The 13,934-nt window shown below is 51.4% G+C and overlaps 1 protein-coding gene across 1 annotated transcript in view; it reads right to left on the reverse strand.

Annotated features, from left to right (window-relative positions):
- Positions 1-13,363, reverse strand: part of LRFN2 (leucine rich repeat and fibronectin type III domain containing 2) — a 199,255-nt gene extending 185,892 nt beyond the window's left edge. The window contains exon 1 of the mRNA XM_002746517.7: positions 12,815-13,363. The gene's annotated coding sequence lies outside the window, so the exon portion shown is untranslated. The remainder of the gene's footprint in view (positions 1-12,814) is intronic.
- Positions 13,364-13,934: the final 571 nt, after the last annotated feature.

The following is a 13,934-nucleotide window of genomic DNA, read 5'->3' on the forward strand; positions in this document are numbered from 1 at the left end:
GACCCTGGGTGCATTACTTGACCTCTGTGTTTCAGTTCCCTCTTTGCTCTAATTTGGATGAGAATACCCAAGTGACAGAGTTTTGTGAGAATGAAGTGGAACAGCATCTCTAAGCCGCCAGTGCTCCATAAATGTGGGCAGCTAAGAGAGCCTTCATTCCTGAGAGTGTCTAGAGTGGCTTAGGGCGTGGCAGTGGATATCAGAAACTGGATTCAAATCCTGGCTCAGCCATGCATTTGCTACATGACCTGGGTAGGGTGCCCAACTCATCCTAGTTGGCCTGGGACTTTTCTAACTTCAAAACTGAAAGTCCTGGCCAGGCACAATGGCTCACACCTGTAATCCCAGCACTTTGGGAGACTGAGACAGGTGGATCACCTGAGGTCGGGAGTTTGAGAACAGCCTGGCCAACATGGTGAAACCCCATCGCTACTAAAAACATACAAAAAATAGCCAGGCACGGTGGTGCTACGTGGGGGGCTGAGGAGGGAGAATCCCTTGAACCCAGGAGGTGGAGATGGTGAACTGAGATCACGCTGTTGCACTTTAGCCTGGGCAACAAGAGTGAAACTCCATGTCAAACAAACACACACACACACACACACACACACACACACACACACACAACTGGAAGTACTGCATCCCAGGAATCCTCTTAGTCCTTGGAACAGTTGGTCACCCTAGACCTGGAGCAAATTCACTGACATTTTGAGCTTCAGTTTTCACACGTGTAGGGAGGTAATACCTACTTTGCAAAAGTAGTTGGGAGACAAAATGAGAGAATGCATACAAATTGTGGTATCGGCAAACACTTTAATAATGCATGCCATGTGCCAGGTGCTGTAGCATTTTGTAGCTATTTATCATTTTATACTCATGACAACCTTGGGGATTAGGTACCGCTGTTAGCTCCATTTTACAGAAAGGGAAAGTGAGGCTTGAAGAGCTAAGTGACTTGCCCAAGGGCACATGGCTCCTAAGTGGAATGGCTGAGATTTGAACCCAGCTGTCTGACTCCTGGGCCTGATTCAGTATGCTAGAATTCCTCTCACATGTCAAGTGCTCATCAAATAGTAGCTACTAATAAGAAAAGCAACAGAAATGTCACTCTTGGAGTTACACTCCCAGTTTGTGTCCCTCACGAGGCAAGGGGGTGGGCAGGGGGGAGTGTTGGTGATTCTGAGCCCATAGGAAAACGTGTAAGCTTCACTTTACCTTTATACTTCACACTTTCCATAAATGTGTGGCCTGTTCCATAAATCTCGGGCCATGTAAATTTGGTGCATAATTGGGAGGCACTGCAGGGTACCTGCGGCTCCAGGATAAAATCCAGGCAGCTCTGTAGAGATAGCAGGGCCCCATTAGCAAGGACAAAGTGAGAAGTGGGCAGGGAGCAAGCCTCCCTTCACAGCAGGGCCACGGAAGTGCAGATGTGCGGGGCTGCCCTCTGCCAAGGATGGCTTCTTGGAGTCATGAGACACAAAACATCCTCAGGCTCAGGACCCTCTTCCCCCACCCACCCCCAATAAGGGACAGCAGACAGCACAGGGATCCATGCTTCTCCCAAAACATCTGCCTCCCTTCCCCCATGTGTGTGACCTGGAAGACAGGGAGGTGAGTGTCTGGGCCATGGCTCAGGGAATATTGTGGCCTGATGCCAGCCAAGGCAATAGGTCCTTAGGATGATGGAGGAAGAGGGGATGTGAGGATCTGGAGAGGAAGGACTCCTCAGGATGGTCCATGCTGGACCCAGTCACCCCTCCCAACTTCTGCTCAAGCAGCAGGCATCTCAGGCCGCAGTGGGCAGCACTCAGCAGGGGCTCCTCACTGCTGTGCACTAGTGAGGGTGCGGCTGGACCTGGCGGAGTGTGCAGAGCCCCCAGCTCTTCCCCTGCTGCCCACTGGCTCACTGTGCCCCTGGGAGCTAGGCCCAGCTCAGAGGTGCTCCTAGGCCACAAGCAGCTTTGCCTTTGAAACAAAGGGCAAGGGAACACACAAAGGCAGTCCTGAGAGAGACCCCCATGGAGGTCAGGATGTCACCCTCCCTCCATAGACACATGAAAGATGGAAGGTGGACAGTGGCCACACCACACAGCCAGGGATCCCACCACCCTTACTCCGCACCTGCCCTTCTGCCCTTGCTCGGGGACCAAAACAGTGTATATTGGGGCCCTAGACATCTGTGGATATTGGGGTCACAGGAACTTGCCCTCTTGCTCTGGGGACATTTCCTGTTGCTGCGAGGACCCCAGGCCTTTCCTCTGGGAGCAGTGAAAATATAAAGAAATGGAAGCTGTGTGAGGACAAGAATGCCTCTTGTAGTATTATGAAGCCATCCCACCCCATCCCCACTCTCCCACCCCCCAGTCCAGTTCAGGGATCACAGCACGTGACAGCTTGCATCATGATCAAGAGAGTGGTCTCAGGAGCTGGCTGCTGGGGATTAAATCCAGCTAATTCAAAGTTGAATTTTACTGTAATAGCTGTGCGACCTTGGGCAAGCTACTTAACCACTCTGAGTCTTCATTCCTTTACCTGTAAAGTGAAGTAATAACAATATCCACTGCACAGAATGAATGTGTGCATAAAATAAGTACATAAAGCTTATTTAAGAATAGCATGGGGCTCACAGCAAGCATTCAATACCCAGTAGCCATTATTATTACGGTATAATATAATGCAAGCATGACCTGGTCATTCCATTAGCCTTCCTGAGCTACAGTTTCCTCCCATTTAAATAGAGACAAGTCTGCTTGCCCTACTTCCTCACTGTCATGAGGTCCAAAGAAGACAGGCATGGCTGCAAGTAGAGCTTTAAAATGTATAAAGTGCTGTATGCATGGAAGGTTTGAATGTAACACTTACTCCAATAAATACAATGCAGTGTAAGTCTAATTCCATAGGGTAACATGATACAATGTAAGATAATACTCTACATTAGAAACTGAATTGGAGAGAGACAAGACAGATGGAGAGAGAGACCGGGAGGCAGAGAAAGGCCGAGCAGAACAGGGACAGAGAGTGAGGGCTGAACTGGAAGAGTAGGGAATCAATGCTGTACTGTAATTTAAAAACCAATATACAGTAAATATCAGCCCGGCGTTGCAGCGCAGCAGCACGGCAGGGCAGCCCAGCCTGAGATAACTCACGCCTCAAGCTGGACCAGCCACCACCGCGCCCCATCAGCCTTCCCTGTAACTCATGATCCATTGCTCTCTCCCCGGAGCTGCTTGGATTTCATCCTGGAGCCGCAGGTACCTGCAGTGCCTCCCAATTATGCACCAAATTTACATGGCCTGTGATTTATGGAACAGACTGATCACAGAGCCCTAGAAGGAGCTCAGGGCCTTGATTTCTCTCCACCCCAAGACAGAGACACTGGGCTGGAGCTTTGGGTCCTGGCCAGCCTGGCTCTGAGCAGAGAGTGGCTGGGAGGCCTGGGCTCCAGTCGGGTCCCACCCCCAGCTCTCTTCCTGCAGTTCTTGCTGCTGCCTGATTCGGGCCTTCACCTTCCTGAATCCTCTTCCTATGGTCCCACACCTACGTTCCATCATCACCTCATGTCCCTCCCTAGATACGGACCCATGATCAACTTCTGCATCCTGACACCCCTGAGTTCCTAAAACCCCAACCCCACAAGCATGCCCTCCTACAGTCCGGTTCTCCCTGCTGGAGGTTTTCATCCTCTCTCTGGGTCCTGGCCCAAGGCCTATTTTCTTGCCCCAAATGCTTTCCAAGTCCTTTCAAACTAAAAGATCCAGGATGGTCCCCTTCCTACCACTAGGAGCAGCCCTGGGACAAGGGTGTTGGGGTGGGTAGGAATATGGCCCAGGAGGATATCTCTGCCTTTCCCTCCACATACCAGGCCAGGCTGAATCAGAGGGTTCCCAATCCAGGTCCCCCATCCCTTCTGTCCCCACTGAGTGCTCCCAGCGCAGCAGCACCCTCACAGTAAGCATGCAACAACCCTATAAAGTAGACGCTACTCTTAACCCCGCCCCCATCTCAAGGCATTCATGACAGTTTCAAGAGGCTTCAACACTCATGTCCCATGGCCTAACTCCCATCCTCTGGGGTGCTGTGTAGAGGGTAGCCTGCTTTTCCCCATGCCATTTCATGCAGATCCTGCCTAGTTATGCAAGCCTGGAATGAGATCTTCCTTCCCCATCGTGGCTTATTTTCCCAACAATCTGATCCCAACTTGCATAAGGTTCAGTCCTGAACCTATCAGCTATCATCATCCAAAACCAGCTGCTCCAAAATTCTGGTAATCCCTTGTCTGAACGCAATGTGGTTGCGAGGTACATGAAAACCCCATCAGACCATAAACCACTTTAGAACATCTATGCCTCAGTTTCCCCTTATGCAAGTGGCTATAATCATAAGGTCTATCCTGCCTGCCTGGTAGGATTGTTGGAAGGGACAAATGAGATCATGTGAAGATTCCCCACTCTGCTGTCTAACTTAAGAGGTGGTCGTTAGAAAGGAGTATCCGTTAAGAGGCTCTTCAGTGGTATTTTCCTAAGTATGGTCCTCTCCACGCTTAGAAAAAATACCACTATTTCAACTACTACTGCTGCTGCTAATAGCTCACACTTTTGTAGTGTTCAATGTGCCAGGCACTGCTCCAAGTATTTTAGGTATAGTAATTCATTTAATTTCCTTAACAACCTTGTGCAGTAGGTACTGTTATTACTCCCATTTTGCAGATGAGGAAACTGAGGCACAGAAAGAGTAACCTGTTTAAGTTCACACAACCAGGAAAACAGAATACAGTGCAAGTCCTATGAATGGAAGCACATTTCTCCCTATGGGAAAGATGCTCCATTCATGAATTTTGGTGCCTAAATGCTCCCTAGTAATGAGCCTATGTATCTGCTTTATCCTCCTCCTTAGACATAAACTTTCCAAGGACAAAGACTGGTCTTCACTCATCAGAGGAAGAGTTGCTAAGCATCAGGGGCCTGCTTTGCCCATTTGCAACCACTCTGTGATCACAAGCACAATCCCTGCCAGCAGCCTCATTCCCAGATTCTTGCCCCTCACCAGCCTGGAGAACCACCCTCTCCTCCAGGGCAATAGCCCTTATTGTTATGTGCTTAGGAGGTGTGACTCTGGACAGAGGATCCAGGGTTTAAAGTCTATTCCAAGGTCTCTACCCTCAGCTCCCCTTCTTCCCAGCTTAGCCCCTGCAACATAAGTCCTCGGGCAAGGAGGAAGATTAATGGTTCCTTTCAGGCCAGCTGTCCCTAAATTGGGACGATGACCCCAAATCTCTTCATCCTATCAGTTTCTATTTGGGTGAGATGGTAAGACGTCAGCTTAGTGGTAGAGCAGGAGAAGGAGCTGGGAAAGCAGCTGGAGAGTCTGTTTCTTAAGTGGACTTCATTACCATCACTGTATCATCACCATCATCATCATCACCACCACCACTGTCAGCTTTACAACAAGCAGTTAATTGTGTGTGACCTTAGCTGACTCCTAAGCAACACACATGAACACACACATACACACAAGAATGCCGGTGAGGGACTGCAGTAGAAATCAGCCAGAACTTGGAACCTCCACCCGCAACATCATCAAGTCCTGGAGTTCACATACAGGGCAGGAAAAAGTGCAGGAGAAGAAGTCAAATGATCGACGAGGCTGAGGGCTGCATGCACACATGGACTCGAGAGGTAATTCACCTTTGCAGTGTCAGGGTCCCTGGGTGGCACATAGTAGGCATTCAATTAATGCTTGCTGAATTAAACTAAACAGGGGAAGACTGCTAGCCATCACCATCACGTCACGAAAGGGTTGGATGAAGGAGGATGGGACTGATCACCATATCCTAAAGGAACAGGCTCTCTGGGCCTTAAAGTTTGAAGGGAGTGAAGGAGGCACTTTAGAGCAAGCTAAAGGAAACCTCATTGTCATGGCAGGCAGAAAAGCACAGAGGCTATAGCCTCAAGAGGTGAGGGGGGCTGAGACTACAAAAAAAGATACATTGATGATGAGTGTAGCTTGATCCCAGCATGAGAAATGGCAGTGAGAGGGCTTGTTTACTTCCACCCTGAGGACAGAGGCAGTCTACTCTTCTCCCACACCCTACTTGGGTGAAAACAAGTCAGAATTGAAACTGGAATGCCCGTGGGGCTGCCCTAGGGTGGCATTTCTCACTTGCTGGAGTTGAGTGTGAATAAAAGCTTCTAGCAGACTGAGAGCCAGGAAGGAAGAAGCCTCAGGACTTTGCACATGTTCTGGCTGAGGATAGATGGCCCAGTCATCCTTTGTGTGGGAATCTCCCTGGTCCTTAGTCCCCATCTTTAACAAGGAGATAAAATATAGCCTTTCTGCCTTCCAGGGTTGTTCTACAGAGCAGAAAGTGCTACAGCAGCTCTCAAGGGGTAGGTGAATCTCTGGACAGACCCAGAAGTCTTGGGTCTCATTCTGACCCTGCTACCTGCAAATCCAAGCCAGTTTCCTCATCCATATACAGAAGAGAACATGGTTTTATCCTCCTGAATGAGGTCAGAGAGCTACAGGAATGACAGGAGGCCGTGTACTAAAATGCTCTCTAAAATAGACAGTGAGCTCAAAGGGTTGAATGGCACTTACCCATGTCTATAAGGGAGAAGTCAGTGCAGTGGAAAAAGGGAGTGTGTGCATATGCGTGTGAATATGTGGGAGTGTTGCATTTGTAAGAGTAGGTATATGAACTTGTGAGTGTGTGTACATGAATGTGTCCCTGTATGTCTGTGTGTGTATGTATGAATACGTGAGTATGTGGGAGTGTGTATACATATGTGAATGTACATGTGAGTGTAAGCATGAATGTGGGTATGTGTAGGTATATGTGTGGGCATGCATGTGTAAATGTGTGTGAGGTATGTGGACCTGTGTACACTGGTGTGTGTGTGTATGAATGTGTGTATGTGCACATGTATGTGATGGAGTGGGGAGGAATGAGACACCCTCAATCAGATGGCAGCCCTGGGATCCTAATCATTCCAAATGAAACCCAGTTACAGTGTTGGGGCATAGAGCAGTCAGTAGCATGAATCAAAGAAAAGCCTCAGGTCAGTGCTGTCTGGCAGAAGAGGATGGGAAAGATGATGGAGGACCCCAGACAAGTAACTTCCAGGGCCTAGATGGCTCTGCAGAGAAGTCTTTGCTCTGAGGCTGGATCATGAACTCATAAATCAAAGGATCAATGACCTGAACTGAAAAGGCCTTGGGAGAGCACGCAGGCTCTGATCTACAGGTGAGGACAGGAAGAGAGGGGATGGCCAAAGTCACGCAGCAAGTTCCAGGGCAGCTAAAATGAGAGCTCATTCCAGGTTCCCCTGTACCACAGCAAGCATTCTCTGACCAGCCTGCAGCGCCTTGTGCTACAGGAGGACCTCTAACCTCTGACGCGTGTGACCCCAGGTACCTCTCCATCCTCCCTCCTTTCTGCCCCAGGAGGACATTTCTAGGTATTATAGTGGCTTCACTGCAGGAAAGCTTGAGTCAAGGAACCCACTGTACCTATCCAGGAATCTTCAATGCCTTTTTAGAATGACAAGCCCTCATCTTACAGCCATTGTTAGGCATTTTTAGGGGTTTCCAGGAGCTCAGAAAGTGAGAAACGCCTTTTCCCTCACTGCCACCATCCATCGCTCTCTCACCGAGTACTGAGACCCTCACATGGCTCATTCCCCAAGCTTCTCCAAGTCCTGTAGGCTGGGTGGCCACATTTAATATGATTTGAGGATCAGAGAGAGTCATGTAACATCAAGGCCTACTTTACAATTATTCTGAAGTAGGAGCCTCCACAGACCCTCAACACTAGTTGGGGACTCCCTGGCTTCTTTTACTAAAGCTGCCTTAACAGGAGAATGAAAAAGGATGGGGTAGCTGGGATCAGAGTGCTACTTTTGGAGAAAAGGAATAGGAAGTGAGTCCCTGGGAAGAAGAAATGGATGGGCCAAATAGACTTTGCATCCCCAGAATGTGTATTAGAGATCTGAGATAAGGCAGGGAACCTGCTCCTCTGTGTCGTCCTACATCAAAATGGGGTAGAGAGGGGAGAGGGCCCAGCCAGGAGACACAGAGGGAAGAAGGGTTCAGAGATGCTCAGCTTTCCATTTCTTCATGTTGTTTCTGGGCACATGGACTATAGCTGCTGGTGGGTGAATTAATATAGGACATGCCAATGACAAATACAGTGAACTGTAAAGAGCCCAACTTATTTTGCCATCTTTCATGTTTGTGGGGCTGCCCTGTTAATACAGGATGGCTGCCAGGGAGGCCCAGGCTCTCCTGCAGACAATCCCAAGCAGGTTGATAAATTATGAGAGGACAGTTTTGTTCCTTAATCCAGCTTGACACAGTTTAACACCTATATCTTGTCTATATAGTTCCAGTTTGTTGGTCTGGTCTCCATTTGCCTCGGCCCTTGGAGACATTCAAAAAAAGCAGGCCCAGATCTGTCCACATCAAAGATGCCCTGGTTTTCTGTTGCATGGAAGCCTTGGGTCTCCTCTGCAGGGCTCCCGCACCTTCTATACAATCCTCAGTTACGACACAAGGAAATCACTCAAAAAAAAAAATAGGCTGATAAATCATGACATATGTGGACTGACTGTGTCATTACTAAAACTTGCTTGGTGCATTTGGACTCAATAGTTGAACAAGCTGAGTGGTCCAGAACATAGCTATTTTTGACCCTCTGTTCAAAGACAAGCCTTGTGTTCTTGGGCAGTCAATCCAACACTGTCCCCACCTCTCATTTTGATAAAATGGAGATTCCCACTCAGGAGGTCTGCAGCATAGGGTTTTTCACGGCTTACCTGCTACCAGGTGATGCTGATGCTGGTCCACAGACCACACTTGGGGTAGCAAGTTGCATCGTTCTTCCTCACTGTCTTCTGGATGCCCCGCCTCATTATTCCACCTCTTCTAACTATCACTAACTTCTGTTAATTTTAGGACAATGCATCCTCAATGGGGACAATATCGCCCCCAAGGGGCAAAAATGTGTTCTTGGTGGGGAGGCCAAAAAAGAGAACTTAATCCTTTGATATACAAAGCATAAATATACACACAGTGTATCTGTGGTATTAAAATTTAATGGAAGGGTGTGATTAGGAAAAACCCTCCAAAAATGCTGCTTCCAAAAATGCTGCCCATGTGCCCCTTCCTAGCTTCCTACCAGTCCCACCCAATTATCTAGACAAAACTGCCCTGTTTCCGCAGGTTCTTAGCACCCCTTTTCTCAGAAGGCACAGTGTCCACTGGCTTGTCTGTAATCACCGGTTAACTGCAGTCCCACATGAAACTGACCCGTGAAAGCCCATCTTTAGTGCCCTGATACCTGAGCATAATTATATTTGACATTTTAGTGACAGTCTTAATGAGGAAGGGTCACAGATATAGCTCTGAGTGCTAAAGGGCTTGTCCAGTTTACAAAATGCAATCACACATGCTACTCTGCCCTTCCAACAACCCTGGAGGGGGAGCACCAGCATCCTGTTTCATCAGTAAGAAAACTAGGCCCCTCTCTCAAATTGGATGTATCCCTCCCCCAACTCCACAGATAAGACCCAGTTCAATCACAAGCCCCGCCCAGGCCCCACAAGGAGCCCTATCCATTCCCTTTACCTGGGCCTGACAGCATTCCTGTGAGGCCACCCTTGGGGGAGTGGGCAGTAGAGTAAAAAAAGAGAAGACTGGGTGCTGGAGGGTATTTTACATTCAAACCTCAGACAGGAAAGGCTGGCAAATGAAACTTGTAAAATGCAGAACCCCACTTCCTGAGGAAACGTGCATGGCCATAAAAATCCAAAACAAAAAAGAGAAAGGGAGGGAAGAAGGTGCCAGGGCCTAGAGGTGAAATTTGCTCCTCAACCATCAATTCTCAGTTTTCTGGAGGGCTTCCTGGAGTCTTTTAACAATCAGCTTATGGTTGATGGCATCAAACCCTCCTGGCAGCTCCCTGGGCAGGGGAAAGCTGGCTATACTATCTTCCACGTCTCTGAAGACCTTTCCCTCCCTTCCAACCCTCCCTGCTTCAACTGAAGACTCTCTCAGATTCGAAAAGGGGTTTGGGGACCACCAGGAAAACATCAGGTCATAATCCATCTTTTGGGCACATGCTATTATTTTCTTTTACCAGGTCAAAACACAAAGACTCACATGGTTAACCAAGATGTGGCAGAGCCAGAATTTGAACCCAGGCCCCCCAAGTTGAGGTTTCATTCCATTACTTCACAACTCTATTCCTTCAATAAGTTGGACCCTAAAACTCTACCCCTATCCAAAGAAAAATCACAAAACACTCAAATTGTTGGTGTTCTTGTTGAGAGTCCAATTCCACTTGGCTATCCCAGGTTGTTTATTATTCTGTCTCTCTGCTTCCAGTCTAGCAGCCTCCCCCATCAGACTGTGAACTCCCTAGAGTCTCATATCCACCTTAGGAAAGGGGATTTTCTGAAAACAATTCCAACTTCACTTCTCCACTGTCCCTGGGTAGACAGACCCCAGGCCAGGAGCTTACATGCCTCTATACACCCACCCCTCAAAAAAGGAGAGAAGAAACTGCTCAACCCCACAGGCTGAAGAGGCTTGGCAAACTGGCACTTGGAGGCCAGAATCACTGGTTTTTTTTATTTTCCTTTGGAGCTGAAGCAAAGATAAGAAGAGCAATTCCTCCTGCAATCAAAGCAGAACTCCAGTGGCCAGAAGGCTGCCTGGTTTCCCCAGTGGCCCCACCCACTCTGACTGCATTTTCTTCCCATCTATCTTCCTTCTCTTCCTCACCCTCACCTCCTGGAAGCTCCCAGCTCACCCTCTCTCAGGCCAGACTCCCCAGCTTCTCACGTTTCTGGGCCTGAGCAAAGAACTGGCACTTCCCAGAAGAAGGAACCCCAAGCCCCAGGTCTCCAGCCCATGGCAGGCACCCAGTCCTTCCAAGACAAGGGATGGAGCTGAGAGCCAACCTCCCGGAGGCTGAAATGCAAATGCCAAGTTTGCTGTTTGCATCCCCAGGATGAGGGCAGAAAGATACATAATTACATTCCTGGGAGGAATTAGATCAGAAATTTTAAAATGAGGGCTGGGCAGGGGGCCTGAGCAGAAGCATGTGAGGAGGCCAGAAAGAGAGATGCAACTCTGCACTCCCAGCCAGAGTCAGTTGGGAAGGATGACATTCCAGCATCGGCAGAAGGGCCCAGGCAGCTGACATGGTCTGCCGAGGTTGATGGCTCCAAGCGCAGGCCTTTTGAAGCGTTTGAATCCTCCCTACAGGACCCTGACCCCCTTCAGTCTCCAATGCACCCCACAAGGAAATGCGACCGTCCTCGGGGCTCTGCTGTGCATAGCTACATAAAGCTCCTGCCAGAGGGCAGGGACCAGACCAGGGCACAACCCCAAGACCCAGTTCCCTTGCTCCCCACCTTGCGTCCCAAATCAGCCCCCACACAAGAAAAACAGCCCACGTGGAACCTCTAGCCCTGGTCCCTGGGAACTTCATAGCCCAGGGAATGGCAGTTTCCTCCCTAGCTCTGTACCTTCCCAGCTGCAGGGGGTCAAATTCCTGAAGCTGCCCCCTCCCCCAGCACTGGAAGGCTAGGTGGCCAATCAGGCCATGGAGGCCACAGCTGTCACCTCCCTGAAACATACACATGTGTATACACACACACACACACACACACACACACACACACACACACACAGTTGTGGCCAGGGCAGGGGGTCAGCACCTATAACCATCCCTGTAAATTTAACTCAAGAGTGCAGGCTCTGACATGTTCCCCGTCCCTGCAGGTGTCTGTCTGTCTGTCTGCAGCTGTCTGCTGCCTCCCGATGCACTTGGCAACAGTCTGGCTCAGTGCCTCTGCGGTCTTAGCTCAGGCTCCCTTCTCCCTCCAGCGCTGGCTTTCAGAGGATCTATCTCCCTGGAACTCTCTGCCTCTGTCCTTTGTAGTGGGCTGATGGGAAGATGAGCAGGACACCTCCCTCAGAAGGTCTGTGCAAAGCAAGGCACTGTCCACCTCGGAACGATCCACTGCTCTCCCTCCTCCCTGGCCAAGCCAACCTTAGAACCAGGGCATGGCTGGGTGGAAGACAGAGCCCTATGAACCTAGGCATGGCTAATGCCATTTTCCATATTGCTTCATCATGCCATTCTCCTGCCCAGGCTGCACACATACACAATCCCCCTAATCTCGCTTTTTCTGCCTGAGGCCAGAATAGGGTTCCTGAACCTGCCCTACTTGCCTCCCCCAGCTGCAGCCATGCCTTCTTTCCTCCCCTCCGCTGTGCATCAACCCCTCTGCACTTGGCTTTACCCCACCCCACCCAGCCCACAGAGCTCAGGGAGTCCCCAGCGCCCCCACCCAGCCCCCAGCAATGGCTCTAGCCAGGCCTCCCAGGTGCGGAGATGCAACAGAGTGGTCTGGCGGCAAAGTTCTCCTGCTGCTTTCAACCGTTCCATCCACCCGCGGCTCCGTCGCTCCATCCTGCTCTCCATCCTGCTCTCCCGCCTCACGAAGACCCCGCTCTCCCCGCTCTCCCCGCTCTCCCCGCTCTCCCCGCTCTCCCCGCTCCCCGCCAGAGTTTCACCCCCACTATCCGGGAAAAAAAAAAACGAAAGAAAGGAAAGGAAATCTCTCGCGATAAGGATGGGCGAAAAGAGAAGTGGGTGTCCGCTGGAGCCCCTATGATGAGGGGAGTCTTCAAGTGAAAAAGGGATGCAAAGTTCCCGGTTCCCTTGGGCGCGTTTTCAGCCCGGCGCCGAGCTCCCGAGGACACCCGGGATCGCGAAGACGCAGCAGCGGCGACCACTCACCTGGGCGAGGCAGCATCTACCCCCGGCTGGGAGGCACCAAGGCCGGCTCCGCGGGGCGCCCGGGCTCCCCTGCTCGGCCACGCATCCTTCTCCGCCCGAGACAGGCTCTAGCTAAACCCTCCGGCGGCTCCGGCGAACGCAGGCAGATGGTGGCCTCGGACGTCCACGCGGGGAGAGCCCTGAGCCGCTTATTCAGTTATATCCATGGCATTTAGCAAGAAGAAGGGGGGAAAAGCACAACTTGTTCTCTTCTCTTCCAGATTAAAGAAGAAGAAGAAAAAAAAAAAAGATAATCCCTCTCTAGGAGGATGCCGGCAGGATTTTCCGGATCGAAGAAACCCGGGCATTCCCAGGAACCTCGGGCATCTTGGAATGTGGGGTGTCTTCAAGTTCAGACGAGCCTGCCGGGTTGTGTGTGTGTGCGTGCATGTGTGTCTCAGCGAGAGGGAGCCAGGCACTCACACCCACACGCACACACACAAACACACTCCCCCGTACTCCCCGCATGCACACTGCCCCCCACACGCGCGCGCGCATACGCGCGTACCCGGTTTCTCCCGGTTTCTCTCTCCCCAACACACACACGCACACACACACGCACCCAATCACACGCTCCGATCTGGGAGGGAGCCTGGCGGGCTGCGGAGACGGCGCAGGGCCAGCGGTGGAGAAAGCCCAGCGGCCAGAGGCGCCCAGGAACCCGGCGGCCGTGCGCACCGTCCCCGACGAGCTTTCCGGCGTGGCAGCCCCCAGTGGCGACCGGCGGAGCTGCAGGAGCCGAAGGCAGCCTCTGCCCGCCGCCGAGCGCACACGCTTCCGAGACGACCAGCACAGCCGCCGAAACCGGAGGGATTCGCGGTCCTGGCAGGGATGGCGCGGGGACGCACGGAGGGGCTGGAGTGGGCTGGGGTCGTGGTCGCGGAGGGCGGTGGGCAGGCCGCGAGCCCCGGAACCGGGAGGAAGGGCTCGGCGGCCCAGCGGCACGGGCAGCCCCTGCGGAAGGCGAGCCGGGCGGCCAGGGCTGCACCTCTGCAGCTGGCGCCGGCGCCGGCGCTGCCGCCTCACGTGCCTAGCGCGCCCTGCAGCCGTCAGCCCGCCGCCTGCCGGAGGAAAACCCGAC

Source organism: Callithrix jacchus, chromosome 4 (genome assembly GCF_049354715.1).
Source record: "Callithrix jacchus isolate 240 chromosome 4, calJac240_pri, whole genome shotgun sequence".
NCBI classification, from domain to species: Eukaryota; Metazoa; Chordata; class Mammalia; order Primates; family Cebidae; genus Callithrix; species Callithrix jacchus.